The sequence below is a fragment of the Conger conger genome, chromosome 1 (assembly GCF_963514075.1).
Source record: "Conger conger chromosome 1, fConCon1.1, whole genome shotgun sequence".
In the NCBI taxonomy this organism is placed as follows: Eukaryota; Metazoa; Chordata; class Actinopteri; order Anguilliformes; family Congridae; genus Conger; species Conger conger.
In genome coordinates this window covers 61,460,370-61,474,151 of record NC_083760.1, presented here as the reverse complement: position 1 = coordinate 61,474,151, position 13,782 = coordinate 61,460,370, and the positions used below count along the sequence as shown (strand labels likewise).

General features: G+C 39.4%; 1 protein-coding gene across 1 annotated transcript in view; it reads right to left on the bottom strand.

The window, feature by feature from the left end:
* tsnare1 (T-SNARE Domain Containing 1) overlaps window positions 1-13,042 on the bottom strand; it is a 177,636-nt gene extending 164,594 nt beyond the window's left edge. Inside the window, exon 1 of the mRNA XM_061262253.1 lies at window positions 12,965-13,042. The gene's annotated coding sequence lies outside the window, so the exon portion shown is untranslated. The remainder of the gene's footprint in view (window positions 1-12,964) is intronic.
* Between the last annotated feature and the right edge of the window lie 740 nt (window positions 13,043-13,782).

Here is a 13,782-nt window from a genome sequence, read left to right as displayed (position 1 = left end):
CTCCTGAGGCCTCACTCTCTCCTCACACTCTCCTGAAGCCTCACTCTCTCCTGAAGCCTCACACTCTGAAGCCTCACGCTCTCCTGAAGCCTCATACTCTGAAGCCTCACACTCTCCTGAAGCCTCACTCTCTCCTGAGGCCTCACTCTCTCCTCACACTCTCCTGAAGCCTCACACTCTGAAGCCTCACACTCTCCTGAAGCCTCACTCTCTCCTCACACTCTCCTGAAGCCTCACTCTCACCTGAAGCCTCACACTCTGAAGCCTCACGCTCTCCTGAAGCCTCACACTCTGAAGCCTCACACTCTCCTGAGGCCTACTCTCTCCTCACACTCTCCTGAAGCCTCACACTCTGAAGCCTCACGCTCTCCTGAAGCCTCACACTCTCCTGAGGCCTCACTCTCTCCTCACACTCTCCTGAAGCCTCACTCTCTCCTCACACTCTCTTGTGTCGCCCAGTTTCCCTCACTGCTGCCCTGATCATTCCTATTCCTGGGGAACAGTCTTTAGCCTTTCAAAAATAAATATTTTGTTATGCTTTCTGTATTTCATAATTGTTTTATCTTTATCAATATTATTACTATTACATTTTAATTGTGTTGTGTCCTTTTTAATACATGTATTATTGATTTCTATTTTAAATATTATTGTTATTATTATTATTATTATTATTATTATTATTATTATTATTATTATTATTACTATTATTATTATTATTATATATAATTCTGGAGCAACATAATAAAATTTGTTCATAAAATGTCCTTTTATTCCATTGCATTAAGTGAGTAAAGAGACAAGCAGCGTTCATTCTGTGAAGCAGATGGTACATATTTGCCAGCTTGTTTGTTTCCATATATTCCTGATTTAGCTAATGGAATCTATACATTCAAAATTATATGTAGTGGCAATTGGTTCCTTGTTCTTGTTTTTTGGCGTTTAGTAATCCAATATTTGCACATTATCGCCACCTACTGTGTTCGTATGTATTAGGGTTCTCCTTGAAAAAATAAATATAAAATACTCTTTAAAAAGATGACATACCCGCTCTCCCCTTCCTCATGCCACATTATTTTCTTTAGCTTTATCTAATTTCCTCAGTGTCTAACTCCCCCCAAACTATTTCTCTAAAATTCCCTTGGTCTCCTCCCCTTTCACGTTAGTTATCCCCAAGATCTCCCTCGCTGCGCCCACCACCATTCTAATCCTCTCTGTCTCCATTTCTATTTCACTTGCACAGTTTATTACCATTGCTATAAAAGCCAAAAATCATATTTATAGTCTCTCTGTCACGCCCCCTTGTTGTTTTTCCACTGTCCCTACTTTGTCATGTGCTTTATTCCTCCCAATTCCCTTCTCTACCCTTACTCTCTGTGTTGCTTCAGCATAATATATTTTTTCTTTGCTCTTCCACCTCCCCATCTTCCTTCTCTCGCAATATTTTCGCCGATTTTGTAATTTCCCCCAAAGTGAAAACATGCAGCCTGATCTTTAGACGCCTGATCTTCCTTCCCGCACCTTCGACATCTGTGCACCCTTTTTGTACATACTGCAGCTAGATGTCCATATTCCTAACACCAATAACACCTTAGTGGTCCCCTCTCGTATGCCCTCACCTTATAACTGACAAGCAAGGCAATCACAAAGCTACTAGACAGTGCCCTACCATGACCAAAACCACAATGTAATGCTCTTAAAGCCACAAATGTCTGACATTCTGAAGGCATACAAGTAGCCTCCTGAGATGGAAATGCCTCAATGAAGGAAACAAATGTAGCCTATTGGAAAAATGGGAGTCGTTTCATGGGAGAGCTGTTTCATCATTGATTTATGCAATGTTATATATTTTTGTAAAAATTGAGAGAGGGTCCAGTTCCACTTGTGCGTTGACAGGCATGGGTCAACTCATATAGTTTCTGCCTCACATACCCCCCCTTAGCTACATCAGGGTCTGGCTAAACCAGGCTCCCCTTGTCTTGTTTTCAAAATGTACACACCCATACAGTATGAGGCATAGCAAGGAAACTGGAAACTCATAACCATGGAAATACATAATATGAAATCATAAAACAATCATATGTATCTAGCAAAAATATTTTAGACCAAATAGACAAATAAGAGATTTATTTTTCATCCTCTGTTCATTACAATTTTATTATCTTTCCTAAGCTCACTTATATGTCCGTTGAAGATATATTGATGATACTTTGAATTAAAGTGCTGTTATGAATGCTTAATGGCTTATTGTTAACTACATTATGCACCATTTAAAAATAAATTATTTATGGTTAGCCAACATTAATCCATGTTATTAAATGTATAATTATGTGGGAGGACTAAGGCAGTCAGACCAAGACACAATGTTCACACAAGGTTTCATTATACACTGTTGACTTGGCATTAAAAATAAGAGCAACTTTTACAACCTTCTGTGTTTTTTAGATTCCTTTTTTTAGAAACTACAGCTTCCTTTTATAGTCGTAAAATTTTTATTAATGTTGGATTATCATGTTTTGTAAAGTGTAATGTAAAAACCTAAAACCCTCTAAAACCCTTACTCAGTTTTATTACTGTAACAACATATCGGAAAATAATGCAATGGCATTGCCAGTACAGTGTGCCACTAAGCAGCCAGTACAGTCTGCGAACACACATGCGGCAGCCTGTAGTGTAGTGGTTAAGGTTAGTGACTGCGACCCACAAGATTGGTGGTTTGATCCCCGTTGTAGCCACAATAAGGTCCGCACAGCCATTAGGCCCTTGAGCAAGGCCCTTAACCCTGCATTTCTCCAGGGAGGATTGTCTCCTGCTTAGTCTAATCAACTGTACGTCGCTCAGGATAAGAGCATTTGCCAAATGCGGTTAATGTAATGTCATTCTAAGTTGAGAAGTAGACTTGCCATACGCCATTGGAAAGCTTGTACTAGATGAAAGAGTTCTAAATCAACCAGAAAACCAGAGAATCCACTGAAAAACTGTGGAGATTGTGTATTTATTCCATATTTAGTTACAGATATTGATAGTCGAACGACTTGGCATAGTTATGCAAGAATTCCTCTTGTTTATTTCGCGATTAAGTGAGCAGCATTTTTCACCGCTGTATTGCAATATATTCAGGATGTTGAATTTATCTTGTTGCTATGACAGAATAAACATTTTTGGTGCTGAAATAATATTTTTACGAATTTTCATAAAACTAGATAGACGCTATTGTCCAATGTGTCATTCTAGTTGTAAGTGAGACATGGGTTGGTTTTTTACTAGGCTCTTTAACTTGTCATGTATCATCTACCGATAAAGCTAGAAGTCAGAATTAATAATTTCCAAGCATAGTCTCGTTCCAGGAGCACTGTATGTCTGAGTTGAGTAATCTCAGGATTCAGGCACCATGGCCACTAAGGGGCTTGCATGAAGGAGTTTATGTTGTTAATTTAATCTGTGAAACATACATTTTAAAATGTTTCACTGTAGGAAATTAATTTACAAATATGTAATTCAGATCACTCAACACTAAACTGAAATGATAGGTAATCGAAAAATATTCTACAAATCAAAACTACAAGACTACAATAGCCTTTGGAGGTCTGTTGTTCAGTAAAGGAGAACTCACACTGCTGCTACTCACTGCCCTTGTCAATAATTCCTGAGAAATAAAGTTGCAGAGCAGAACCAGGACTAATTTCATTACCGCCCGCCATTCGCTACTGATAAAGAGCTGCTCCTTACTGTGGGCTGCGTTGAGCATAAAGATCTGAGAGGTTAACAACCAGCAACAATCAATTACTGAGCCAATCTGTTACCAATCAGGGAATTATTTCTGACGAAGAGATGGTGCAGGGGAGAAGACGGAGATAGGGAAGAAAAGGCAAGTATCATTGATCTCCTTACATGTTAAGCCCAGCAGATTCATTAATTAATGAGGCCTAAATATACCCTCCAATAACCTGAAAGTGTTTATGAAAACAGCAGCACATAAGTGTTATTTGATCTGACAGATCCCCTGACATTGTGGACAGTGGAGGCAAAAAAGAAGGTTGTACTAGACCTCAGATGAGCAGCCTTTGGTTTACGTACTTTCTTGATCCCATGGAATTGTTAGAGATTACAGAGCCTAGATCAGCACAGTGCAGGTTGAGATGGAACAGACTGCAGCGAAGATAAAGTTGGGAAGATAAAATCCGACCTTCTTGCTGTCAGTAACTTTACTTTTTCCTCCAAAGCTGATCGACCATACCATGTCGTTTGTTTGTTTGAATTTGAATTTGAATTTGTTTGAATTTACCCATTTATCCTAGTGGTTCTCAAAAGAAAAAGAAAAAAAATAAGAATAATAGGAAAAGAAGAAGCAGGAAAGTGGAGATAATGATTAAGGAAAAACTAAGAACAACAACTGCAGTCCAACTAACTTAGGTTACTTAAGTAAGCTGGGTAGCTAACCAGCTAGTACCTGGCTAGCTGACAGTGTGAATGCGTATTGCTCACTACATACATGATCTTTATGGATCATCACCGATAATATCAAACGTGTTTGAAATTGACAGAATTTCACAAATGTGTCGTGATTAACTGCATCTGGACGCAAAACCCGGAAAACTGACTGAAGCCACTATAAACCAGAGAAAACCCAGTTTACTTTCAAATTAAGTAGCATTTGCAGCAATGGGGAGAAATAGTACTGAAACGTGCTTTAAGTAAAAAAAAAATCATTAACAAGCTGCTAGGAACAAATAGCCTACCAACATGTTGGCAGGAGCTGTCATACATCTGATTGCAACAACTGACATGGACAGACATTTTGATGCCAGCACATTCCAAATATCTTTACCCATTGTTGCACTTTGTTTTAATTGTTAAAATATGTATACCAATAAATATTGCACTGTACACGAAGGTAAAGTTATCATCCAAAAGTGCCGGAAAATCACACAAAGCACTAAAAATGAAGGAAATCCCAGAAATCGCACAAAAATTGGGAAAATCATGGACCTGCCAAATTTATGGCAAAAATCACAGAATCCATGACACACGTGACTCCTGTGACAAACACCCAGCCTTAACCATAAGCCTTGAATTTTCCCACTGGGCTTAGCAGGAAATCAATAGTCCAAATATAATGTCCGGGACACTGAGTTGAAAGATATGCCAAGAACCAGAATTAAGGTCTTGATTCACAGTGGGCATTACATATCCCAGAGTGCATATCAAAACGAGTTTCTGTTTCTTGGTATCCTCATCCACCAGGCCTTTTAATTGGCCAAATAAATTCCTTCCTCTGTCCCTCAACTGATGTATGGTGAGCATTACAGCTCAAAATGGCTGCCATGTATCAAACAGGTTGGTGTTACACAGTGGTGATTGTGAGTCACCCTCCCCTCTTAATACAGTGGTTTATAGGTTTCTACCAGAGTTTGCAGATTTTTGTTAGATTTTTTTTTGTTGCAGAAAAATGCATCTGGATAGATAGCTAATGATTCAGGTTATGTACTGTATAAACATGTGTCCAATATGTAAGTGTGTTTATCAATATTCAACAACAAAATCTTCCATTTGCGGACTTTCAAAACTAAAAATTGTCATAAAAGTTAAAGACATACAATACTAGATTTGTTTCGAATAAAAAATGTCTCCTCCTCTGTTCTCACTGACCTCCGTTTTCATATTTTATATTTCATGTTTTTTTCCATATCTGTTTTCCGATAGTTGTTGTCATCAAAGAGAAACAATTGACTAGTTTTTAAACGAGCCCTGTTGGCTTGTCGATTCGCTTCACTTCACCTCTGCCATAGCAGATGCTGGCTAGCTACCAACGGTCTGCTGAAACCTGATCCTACCCCACAGGCTCTGTAGCCACACCCACCCCTCCCCACACAGAGAAGAGTGTCTCAAATACATTTTGCCAGTGAATATAGAGATGACTGAACACGAGTAAGCTAGTATGGCATTTTCTGTATCTGTATCTGTATCTGTGTTTATTTTTCTTTTTACCAATGTATAATAAAGGAACAAGAGCAAAACATTGTGTGTGCGTGTGTTATGGGGAGAGATAGCAACGATCTGTGAGCTAGCCTAAGCAAGAGCAGCAGCCAAATGAGTTGAAGAGATGCTGGGTAAGTAATCAAAGTAATCTCTATAGTTTTTATAAACACTCGTTTGTTCAGTGTGCAATTCAGGACATTTTGGTTTGTTCAGGATGTTGTTGAACCATCCTGAACCCTTGCCTCGTTCATATCAGGCATATCAGGTTAGGTATATTGGAGTGTCTAAATTGCCCCTTGCCCCTGACCAAGGCACTGGCCTCAGAACTGGAGTTGGTCCCTAGGCGCCGCACTATAGCTCCTAAGTAATTAAGATGGGTTAAATGTGTAGGTCACATTTCATAATAAATAAATCTGCACCATGTTGCTGTCTAATTTCAAACGGTAAAGTACGCTACTTAATAATAGCCTACAAGCGAGCTTTAAAGTGAACACGAATGAGGGAACTGTGTGTGTGCATGTCTGTCTGCATGCATGTAATCTATGATCGGCACACTCTCTTGATGAGGGAGAAGTGACAAAAATGCCTGCAGTCAGTACATTTTTACTCGATTTAAAGGGGAGGAACCAAGGAGGAACTGGCCTATCACGCGCCAGTATTAAGTGCATTCATCATTGATGTACAGGTAATGCATCCAATGGAAAAAAAAAACATGACAGTTCTCCGGATCAAATCATGGATATTGGTTAAATTGCTTCTCAAAAAATCTCAGTAATTGTACCAGACACTGGTTTGGGCTCAGCCCTACCAAGCATGGTCATTTTATAATATTATGGTAAAATGCTCTGCCTTTAAATACGCAAATATGCATATGCCTTGCACAGGAGGATGAATTTGGTCAAAAAACAAAGGCAAATTGAATCTGCACACTTTCAATGTGTGTGTTAATCCTTTTTGCAACAAAAAAGCTGTCATGGTCTCTTGGATCATCTGTTGTTTATTGAAACAAATTGTTCTGAAGAAAGAGGAATCTCTCTTACGGAACAAAAATGAAAAAAGTATCATTTATTATTGTGTTTATTGGACTAATAAACACAATTTCCACAATTCAGCTCGGTTAATGGGCCAATTTGAAATGTAGAAAATGCATTAATTGGCTTTAGCCTGCAGTGCAGAATAAACAACAGGATAATAAAACTGCATTTACTGATCATATCAAGCTCATCTTCAGGTCTATTCGAGTTCACTCTTTGGACAGCGTTAAAATATATATATTTATCATCAGCAAAAAAAATAACATTACAGCTATGATAGTTAACTACCAAATTATTTGGACTACATTTTATTTGGGTGATACTTCAGGTCATGGATGTGGGCAGCTGCTGACTTTGAATATCTCTGTCATACGAGCATCTTCAGATTGTATTGAGACCTTATTACCCGGGTAATCTTCTCCTGCTGGTGGCTTTGTCACTTTGTGTGTTTATGGGCTATGCCCATAAATTCTACCAGCCCGGTGATGTAGCTAAAACAATGATACAATGCTTAATAATATAATTCATTATTGGAATTATAGAAGTCATTGTTTAGGCTCTAAATCATACATATTCCTTAATTGAACAATTATTTTTTTGCTGGTCAAAACTTCGGGAAGGCTTTCATTTTCCTGGACTTTTAAAACGTTTACCAGTCAAAATCCAGCAATTACAGACTAACTTGAACTCTACTATACAACATTCTTGGTCTCTACACCATTACCCTACCTCACTCCGTATCATTAGTGCAGCATCCATTGCATTTGTTTTTAACGATGTTACTATGGTTTCACGTCAACCAAAAGTCTTGCCCTTATCAAACTGGCAAAATATTTATGTCTACCTTTCTATGGCTTGTCTATTTTAATTATGTCTAAAACTTTTCAGCCAATTATTCTTCAATCACAAAGCCAGAGCCTTTTTCCCAATCTTTGGAGCAACTTGCTTGTCTGCATATATCAACAGATGATTTAAATCTCAGAGCACGAGCTATGCTTAACTGTTCTCTGCAGCACAATGGGGCTGAATTACAGTTCTGGCCTTGAGTCAGTTACTTATGCAAATGAGTAATTACAATCTCATTTTGTTGATCTCATGCTTGATATTATTTTACAAATTTGGCAGCAAAATTACTTTTAATTATGTATAATTTTGATGTATGACAATGACCAAGTTTAATGGCAGTGTCATTGTGTCAATTCATTTTCAGGATCTCTCCTTGTAATTGTAATTGTAATTGAGAAAATGATGTTCAGTTTGCATTTGAAGCAAAAACGCAAGTCCCTTTCTTAACTAATAATTTTTAGAAGCACAATAATTGACCCCGGGCTGGTTACAGTAAATCATACATACAGTGTCATACAACACTTCTGTTGCTGCTTTTACCTTCCTTTATGATGAGGCCGGATTCAAATATTTTCTCATGCATTTTTCATTCCTATTTATTAGAACCAAACTGTGTCATTCTTCACAACAGGCAAGGCTTGAAATTCACTCCTGAAAGTTGAGGTCAAATTGTCTCTATGGAAGGACTGATTCAGGTTATAAGTAAATGGCTGGGTGGCATTCATTTCTGGCAGGATTTAAATAGCCATTACTTGCAAATAAGATCATATCTAATAAAAAAATGAAAGTGCATAATGGGCTATGCTTCCCTGTGTTAAAGAAGGAAAGAATACCCTGTCTCATTGTATTATCTCAAACTTTGATGGACTAACGTTCTTTACCTGTTATTCATAATGAGCATTTTGCATGCAAGGATTTCAAAGCACTCTGGAATGAGCATATCTTATTCATCCGGGCAAGGCAATAAACCCATTTTGCATTAGAAATTCAAAAAATGTCATTTCAGGTGATGATGGGAAATGTAGTCCAAAAGATATAAAAGTTCTGTATAACATCATCATCACCCAGTTCAGCACCCCTACACTTGGCTATTACTGTATGGTACAGTAGGCACACGGTACTGATTTATCATCTCATTATTTGAAAGGAAGTATCTCCTGCTGCAGAGAATTGTCCCTAGTGTTAACCCTAGACGGGACCAGAGCACACAGAGCAAAACATTTGGATTGAAGATTGAGGACAGGGGCCTGGAGACCCTGCCCTTTTGACCTGCTCTCATAAAGTTCCCTCCTGGATGTGCCATCTCAGCTAGTAACAGACAGAGTTGAAGTCATGATCAGACCCTTCAAGACCCAAAGAAGACTCCACAAGACAGAGATCTAAGCCACGGCCAATCTTACCATTTTTTGACAAGACCAAGATTTGATACCTTTAACCAAGCCACTTTCATTCATTCATAGTCAGTAAAATTATGCTAAATGGAAGATTAGAGGAAAGGAATTTCATTTAAAAATAGAATGCACCTTCAAGAGCAGACAGAAGACGCAAGCTGCACCTCTCCCTTCTCCCCTCCCTACCTCTCTGTAAACCTTAACTGTTGTCTTTACTGGTGTTATTTACTTGTGTCATTAGGATGATACCTTTGCCAGTTTTGTTAGGCTAGGTAAGTTTGTTTATTCACATATTTGCGCGGTACGGTATTAAAAAAATAATAATAATAAAAATAAAATCTTATGATCAAATAGGCCCTAGTCCTACTGGTAGCAGTTGAAATTGTACTTCCCTCTAGGGTCTTTCAGCGTACTTATCCCTGGTTATGGGTATGCACTTTGCATTTTTTTGTATGTCGCTCTGGATAAGAGTGTCTGCCAAATGCCATCAATGTAATGTAATTTTATGATACCATCCTTTTCTTCCCCAATTATTAAAATGAAACAGATATTGTAGTTAAATTATTATGGAAAAGAAACATAAATTTGTCCTTTCAATTTCATACAAGAAATACAAGAAAAGACAATAGTTTCAGCAATGGAGCGACCTTGTCAGGTTGTTGGGTGCGGGGGGGGTACCCCGATAATATCTGTACACATCTCTGCTCTCTGTAACATTGACAGTACTGGACTTCCAGAGTGCATTGGGTGTTAAACAGTAGGACAGAACAGTATATGAAATAGGGTGTCATTTCAGAATCATTCAGTACAGGGGCCAAATATCCTGAACCAAACACAGTTTTGAAATCCATCTCTCTGCAGATGCCATAGTCACAGGAACTATAAAAAACAGCTTACATCATGTTGAAACCTCAGGGAAACTGATGCTTTAAATCCAGCAGTCCAGAAAGATCTGTTCATTAATTTAACATCTCGGGATGTGACAAAAACATCTAACTGGTCGGAATAATTACTTTATTTTGGGTATTTTATCTTGTTCAGATATTTTATGTTTGGTATGTTTTTTGGTCACTACGTTTACTTGAGAATCTTATCATCCTGAGAAATAAACCATCTCTTCTAATCCGATCTGATTTGGTGAGCGATATTGTCAACAGCTTTGTTTTATTCAACTTTCTTATGATCTTTAGCCACCTACCAAGCTAGCCAGCACCGGCATTAGATTAATGTTAGCCTAACGTTAATGTTGGGCTGTATTACAACTGTGTGTACTCCAGCTAAAGGTAGCTAACGTTAATATTTGCACATTATTAACTCTACTGTTGACATGAATGTTGTGGTTAACGTTACATAAAAATGGCCATTCCACTGTTAAGATCGAAGCTTTGCTAACAGCTAACTGTATAATGTTACTGTATTACATAGGCTCTGCTCTGCATAAAAAAGATGTACTTTCGGGTGGAATGACAGGGGAATGGCATGGCCCGTGTTCAATGTGTTAGAGGTTGCCATTATGTTATGCCCTGCCTAATATAGGCTAAATTATGCCCTGTATAACATATAGAGCCCATCACCAATCTCACCATCACTGTTAGTTCAAGTTTCTTTTCACTGTACCCCTAAACTTTTGACTGTTCAAGGCCACTTCCAGGCAGGGAGGAACACAGGAGGAGCACAGCCAGGCAGGAGGCAGAGAACACAGGAGGATCAATTAACAATTAAGTAATTCATTCATTGTTTTAAGATCCACCCCTGGTATTTACAGCAAGAACAGCACATGCAATGTAGCAGTAGTACAATGGTTCCCCAGAAAATAAAATGCTTCCCTTTACAGGTATTCATAATCCATGTACCACTGCAATGCAAATATAAAGGAAAGACCATTCTGAAAATAATGCTGGTATAAACCGCTGCTGGAACAAGTAAGGTGTTAGCCCTTATTGCCATGGAAACACTGCATAATGTTCTAGTTGTGATGTCACTCATTTAACTATCCAGAAACTGTTATCCATACTGAGAGAATCTGAGAATGCTGCTGAGAGCCACAGTACTTAAAATGGCTGTTAATCCTACATCGTTGTATTAAATAATTGTACGTTAGTGATGAAGGAAGGATGCAGGATGTATTAATTCCTTCTGGCTTGTCCCTCTCTTAAATAAATGTTGGTTCACTGTCAAGATATTACCCCGCATTACCACAATTTATGGTGATCTTTGTAAGATTAGACCTGATCATTTTCCATAGCAGAACAGTAGATATGTTTGGATGTATATTCTGGGTTAAGTATTTTCCTTCAGGAACAATAATCATTTTCTTTCTAATATTTACCATGGAAACAGGTTGCCAGTCATGTGAAACAGGCAAGTAAAACAAGTAGCTAATCCACAAGCATACTTGCAGTGTAAAATGCTCACAGTTATTCTTGTCAGGGATAAATGACAATTTTTTTCCCCCCACAGCAGAATAAGCATAAATATAAAGACTTAAATATATGCACTCCCCCAACCCACGCTGAATGCTATTACCAGCAAAACATTTCTACCACTGCCGGGGGAGGCGGGGGAGAGGGGCACTGCTGGGTAGCCATTACTGCCACGATGGCCAACGAGACCATTCGAAAACAAGCAATAAACATCATCTCATCACTTGAAATAGCAGTCTCTCTCCCAATTAAAGAAACAGTCGACAAAACGAGGGGGTGCCATCTGTCAGGTCTGCGTACAATCCTTCAAATCAGACCAGCACCTGCCCGGTATGGACTTCCTGTCGCTCCAAATATGGTCGGTGAGCAGACAGAGAGGTGCCCGTCCGTTTGCGCCATTAAGGTGGTCTGCGTGCAAAATGAGTCACCGCGCGCCCACACGCCTCATTCTTACATGCGAATGAGAATCAGGCGCTGGAGAAGAAGGACGGAGTGGAAGCAGGGGGAGAATGAAAGACCGAGAGAATGATTCAAGGGTGACTGGGAAAATAGATGGGGTGAAATGCTTTGATTGGCTGGGTGCATGTTGAGACCTGATCTTGAATGAGAGCCGGTAAATAGTCCACCTAAGTACAACACGAGCAGCTTATGCACCGCCCTGTGCATTTAAAGAGCAGAAAGGCACAGGCTTATACGTGTACAGGAGAAAGTGCTACATGTATGGGTACATGTACTGTAAACAACAGGGTGGAGAGGCCTGACATTAAAGAAAAGCCTCAAGAAAAAACAACCCACACGTATAAATGACAAAAACAACAAGAAAGGCTGGGTTACAGGGATTGGCTGGAAAAGGCAATGGCTTACTGTAATTGGCTGGCTTGGAGATGAGCGTAAGCCTGACGACCAAGCGTGTCACACTCAGTTTTCTGCTGCCGTTATTCTCAGGCCCGTGGCCCTGCCTTTCCCTGCCCCCGACCGTGGCGATATGGAGAAGCCCAGCACAGCCATCCAGCCAGCCAGCCCACCCCCAGGCCTAGCCCTGCTCTGCTACATGCTCCACACACACAGGCACACGCATACACACGCACGCACTCACATACAGAAACAGCCTGTTATTCCTGCTCGGGCAGCCACAGCAGAGAGATCACGCACAGCACGAGGAAAGCATCCTCTCCCCCCTCCCTTTCCCGTCCCCATTCCTCCCTCCTCCATCCCACAAATCTCAGAGCAGACAAAGGAAGCCATCATTAACGAGGGAATGAAGGAATAGAAAAGGCTTTTTGTCACACATTACCTTCAACGGGGGAGACAGCGGTGAGCCTTAGCACTCTGTTCAGGCGCCGAGGCTTACAGAGAGAGCCGGGGCAAATTACATCACATGACCAAGTACCACCTGCTCCAGTCTGTTGGTCCTGTGACTAGGAAGGACAAGTGCATTCTGGGATTTGTAGTTCAAATATAACAGCCCTTGAGATATAGTCATTTTAACCCTTATTATGGTAACTTGGAGATGTAATGCAGTGAAAATGAAGAACTATAATAAGCATCAGTCTTTGTGTCACAGAGAATACGAATGATAAGTTGCAGCAGGTTTAACTGATTGGAGGATATCACTTCCCTCAGCTGTTGTTATGCTTATTTATTATTTCTCCTGCTCCATACACAGAAGAAAATAAATCTGGTTAAGCGGCACCCATGGCATATCAATGAGAAATTAAATACTGTACTTCAGGTGGTGTCTAATCAGACGTTGCTCAATGAGCAATCAGAATGTGGCAGGTTCATTAACCATTGATTTGGGTTTGATTGGCTGTGTTAAACAAAAATGGGGATTGCTAGTTTGGCCACAGAAAACACATTTTGTAGTAGGACCGATGAAATTTGTAACAAGTGCTTTGAATGTGTTTTTTAAAATGCTGTAAGGAGTAAACAGTATGATATTTTTCTCTGAAATGTAATTGAGTGAATATAGTATAGTATACAAACTTAAAAACATTCAAGTAAAGTACAAATCCCCCAGAATAGTCTGGTGTACAGTATGTTTTTTCAAATAGGGATTGAAAAATTGAATTATATTTTGGATGAGTAATGTTTAACTATATCTCATTCCCT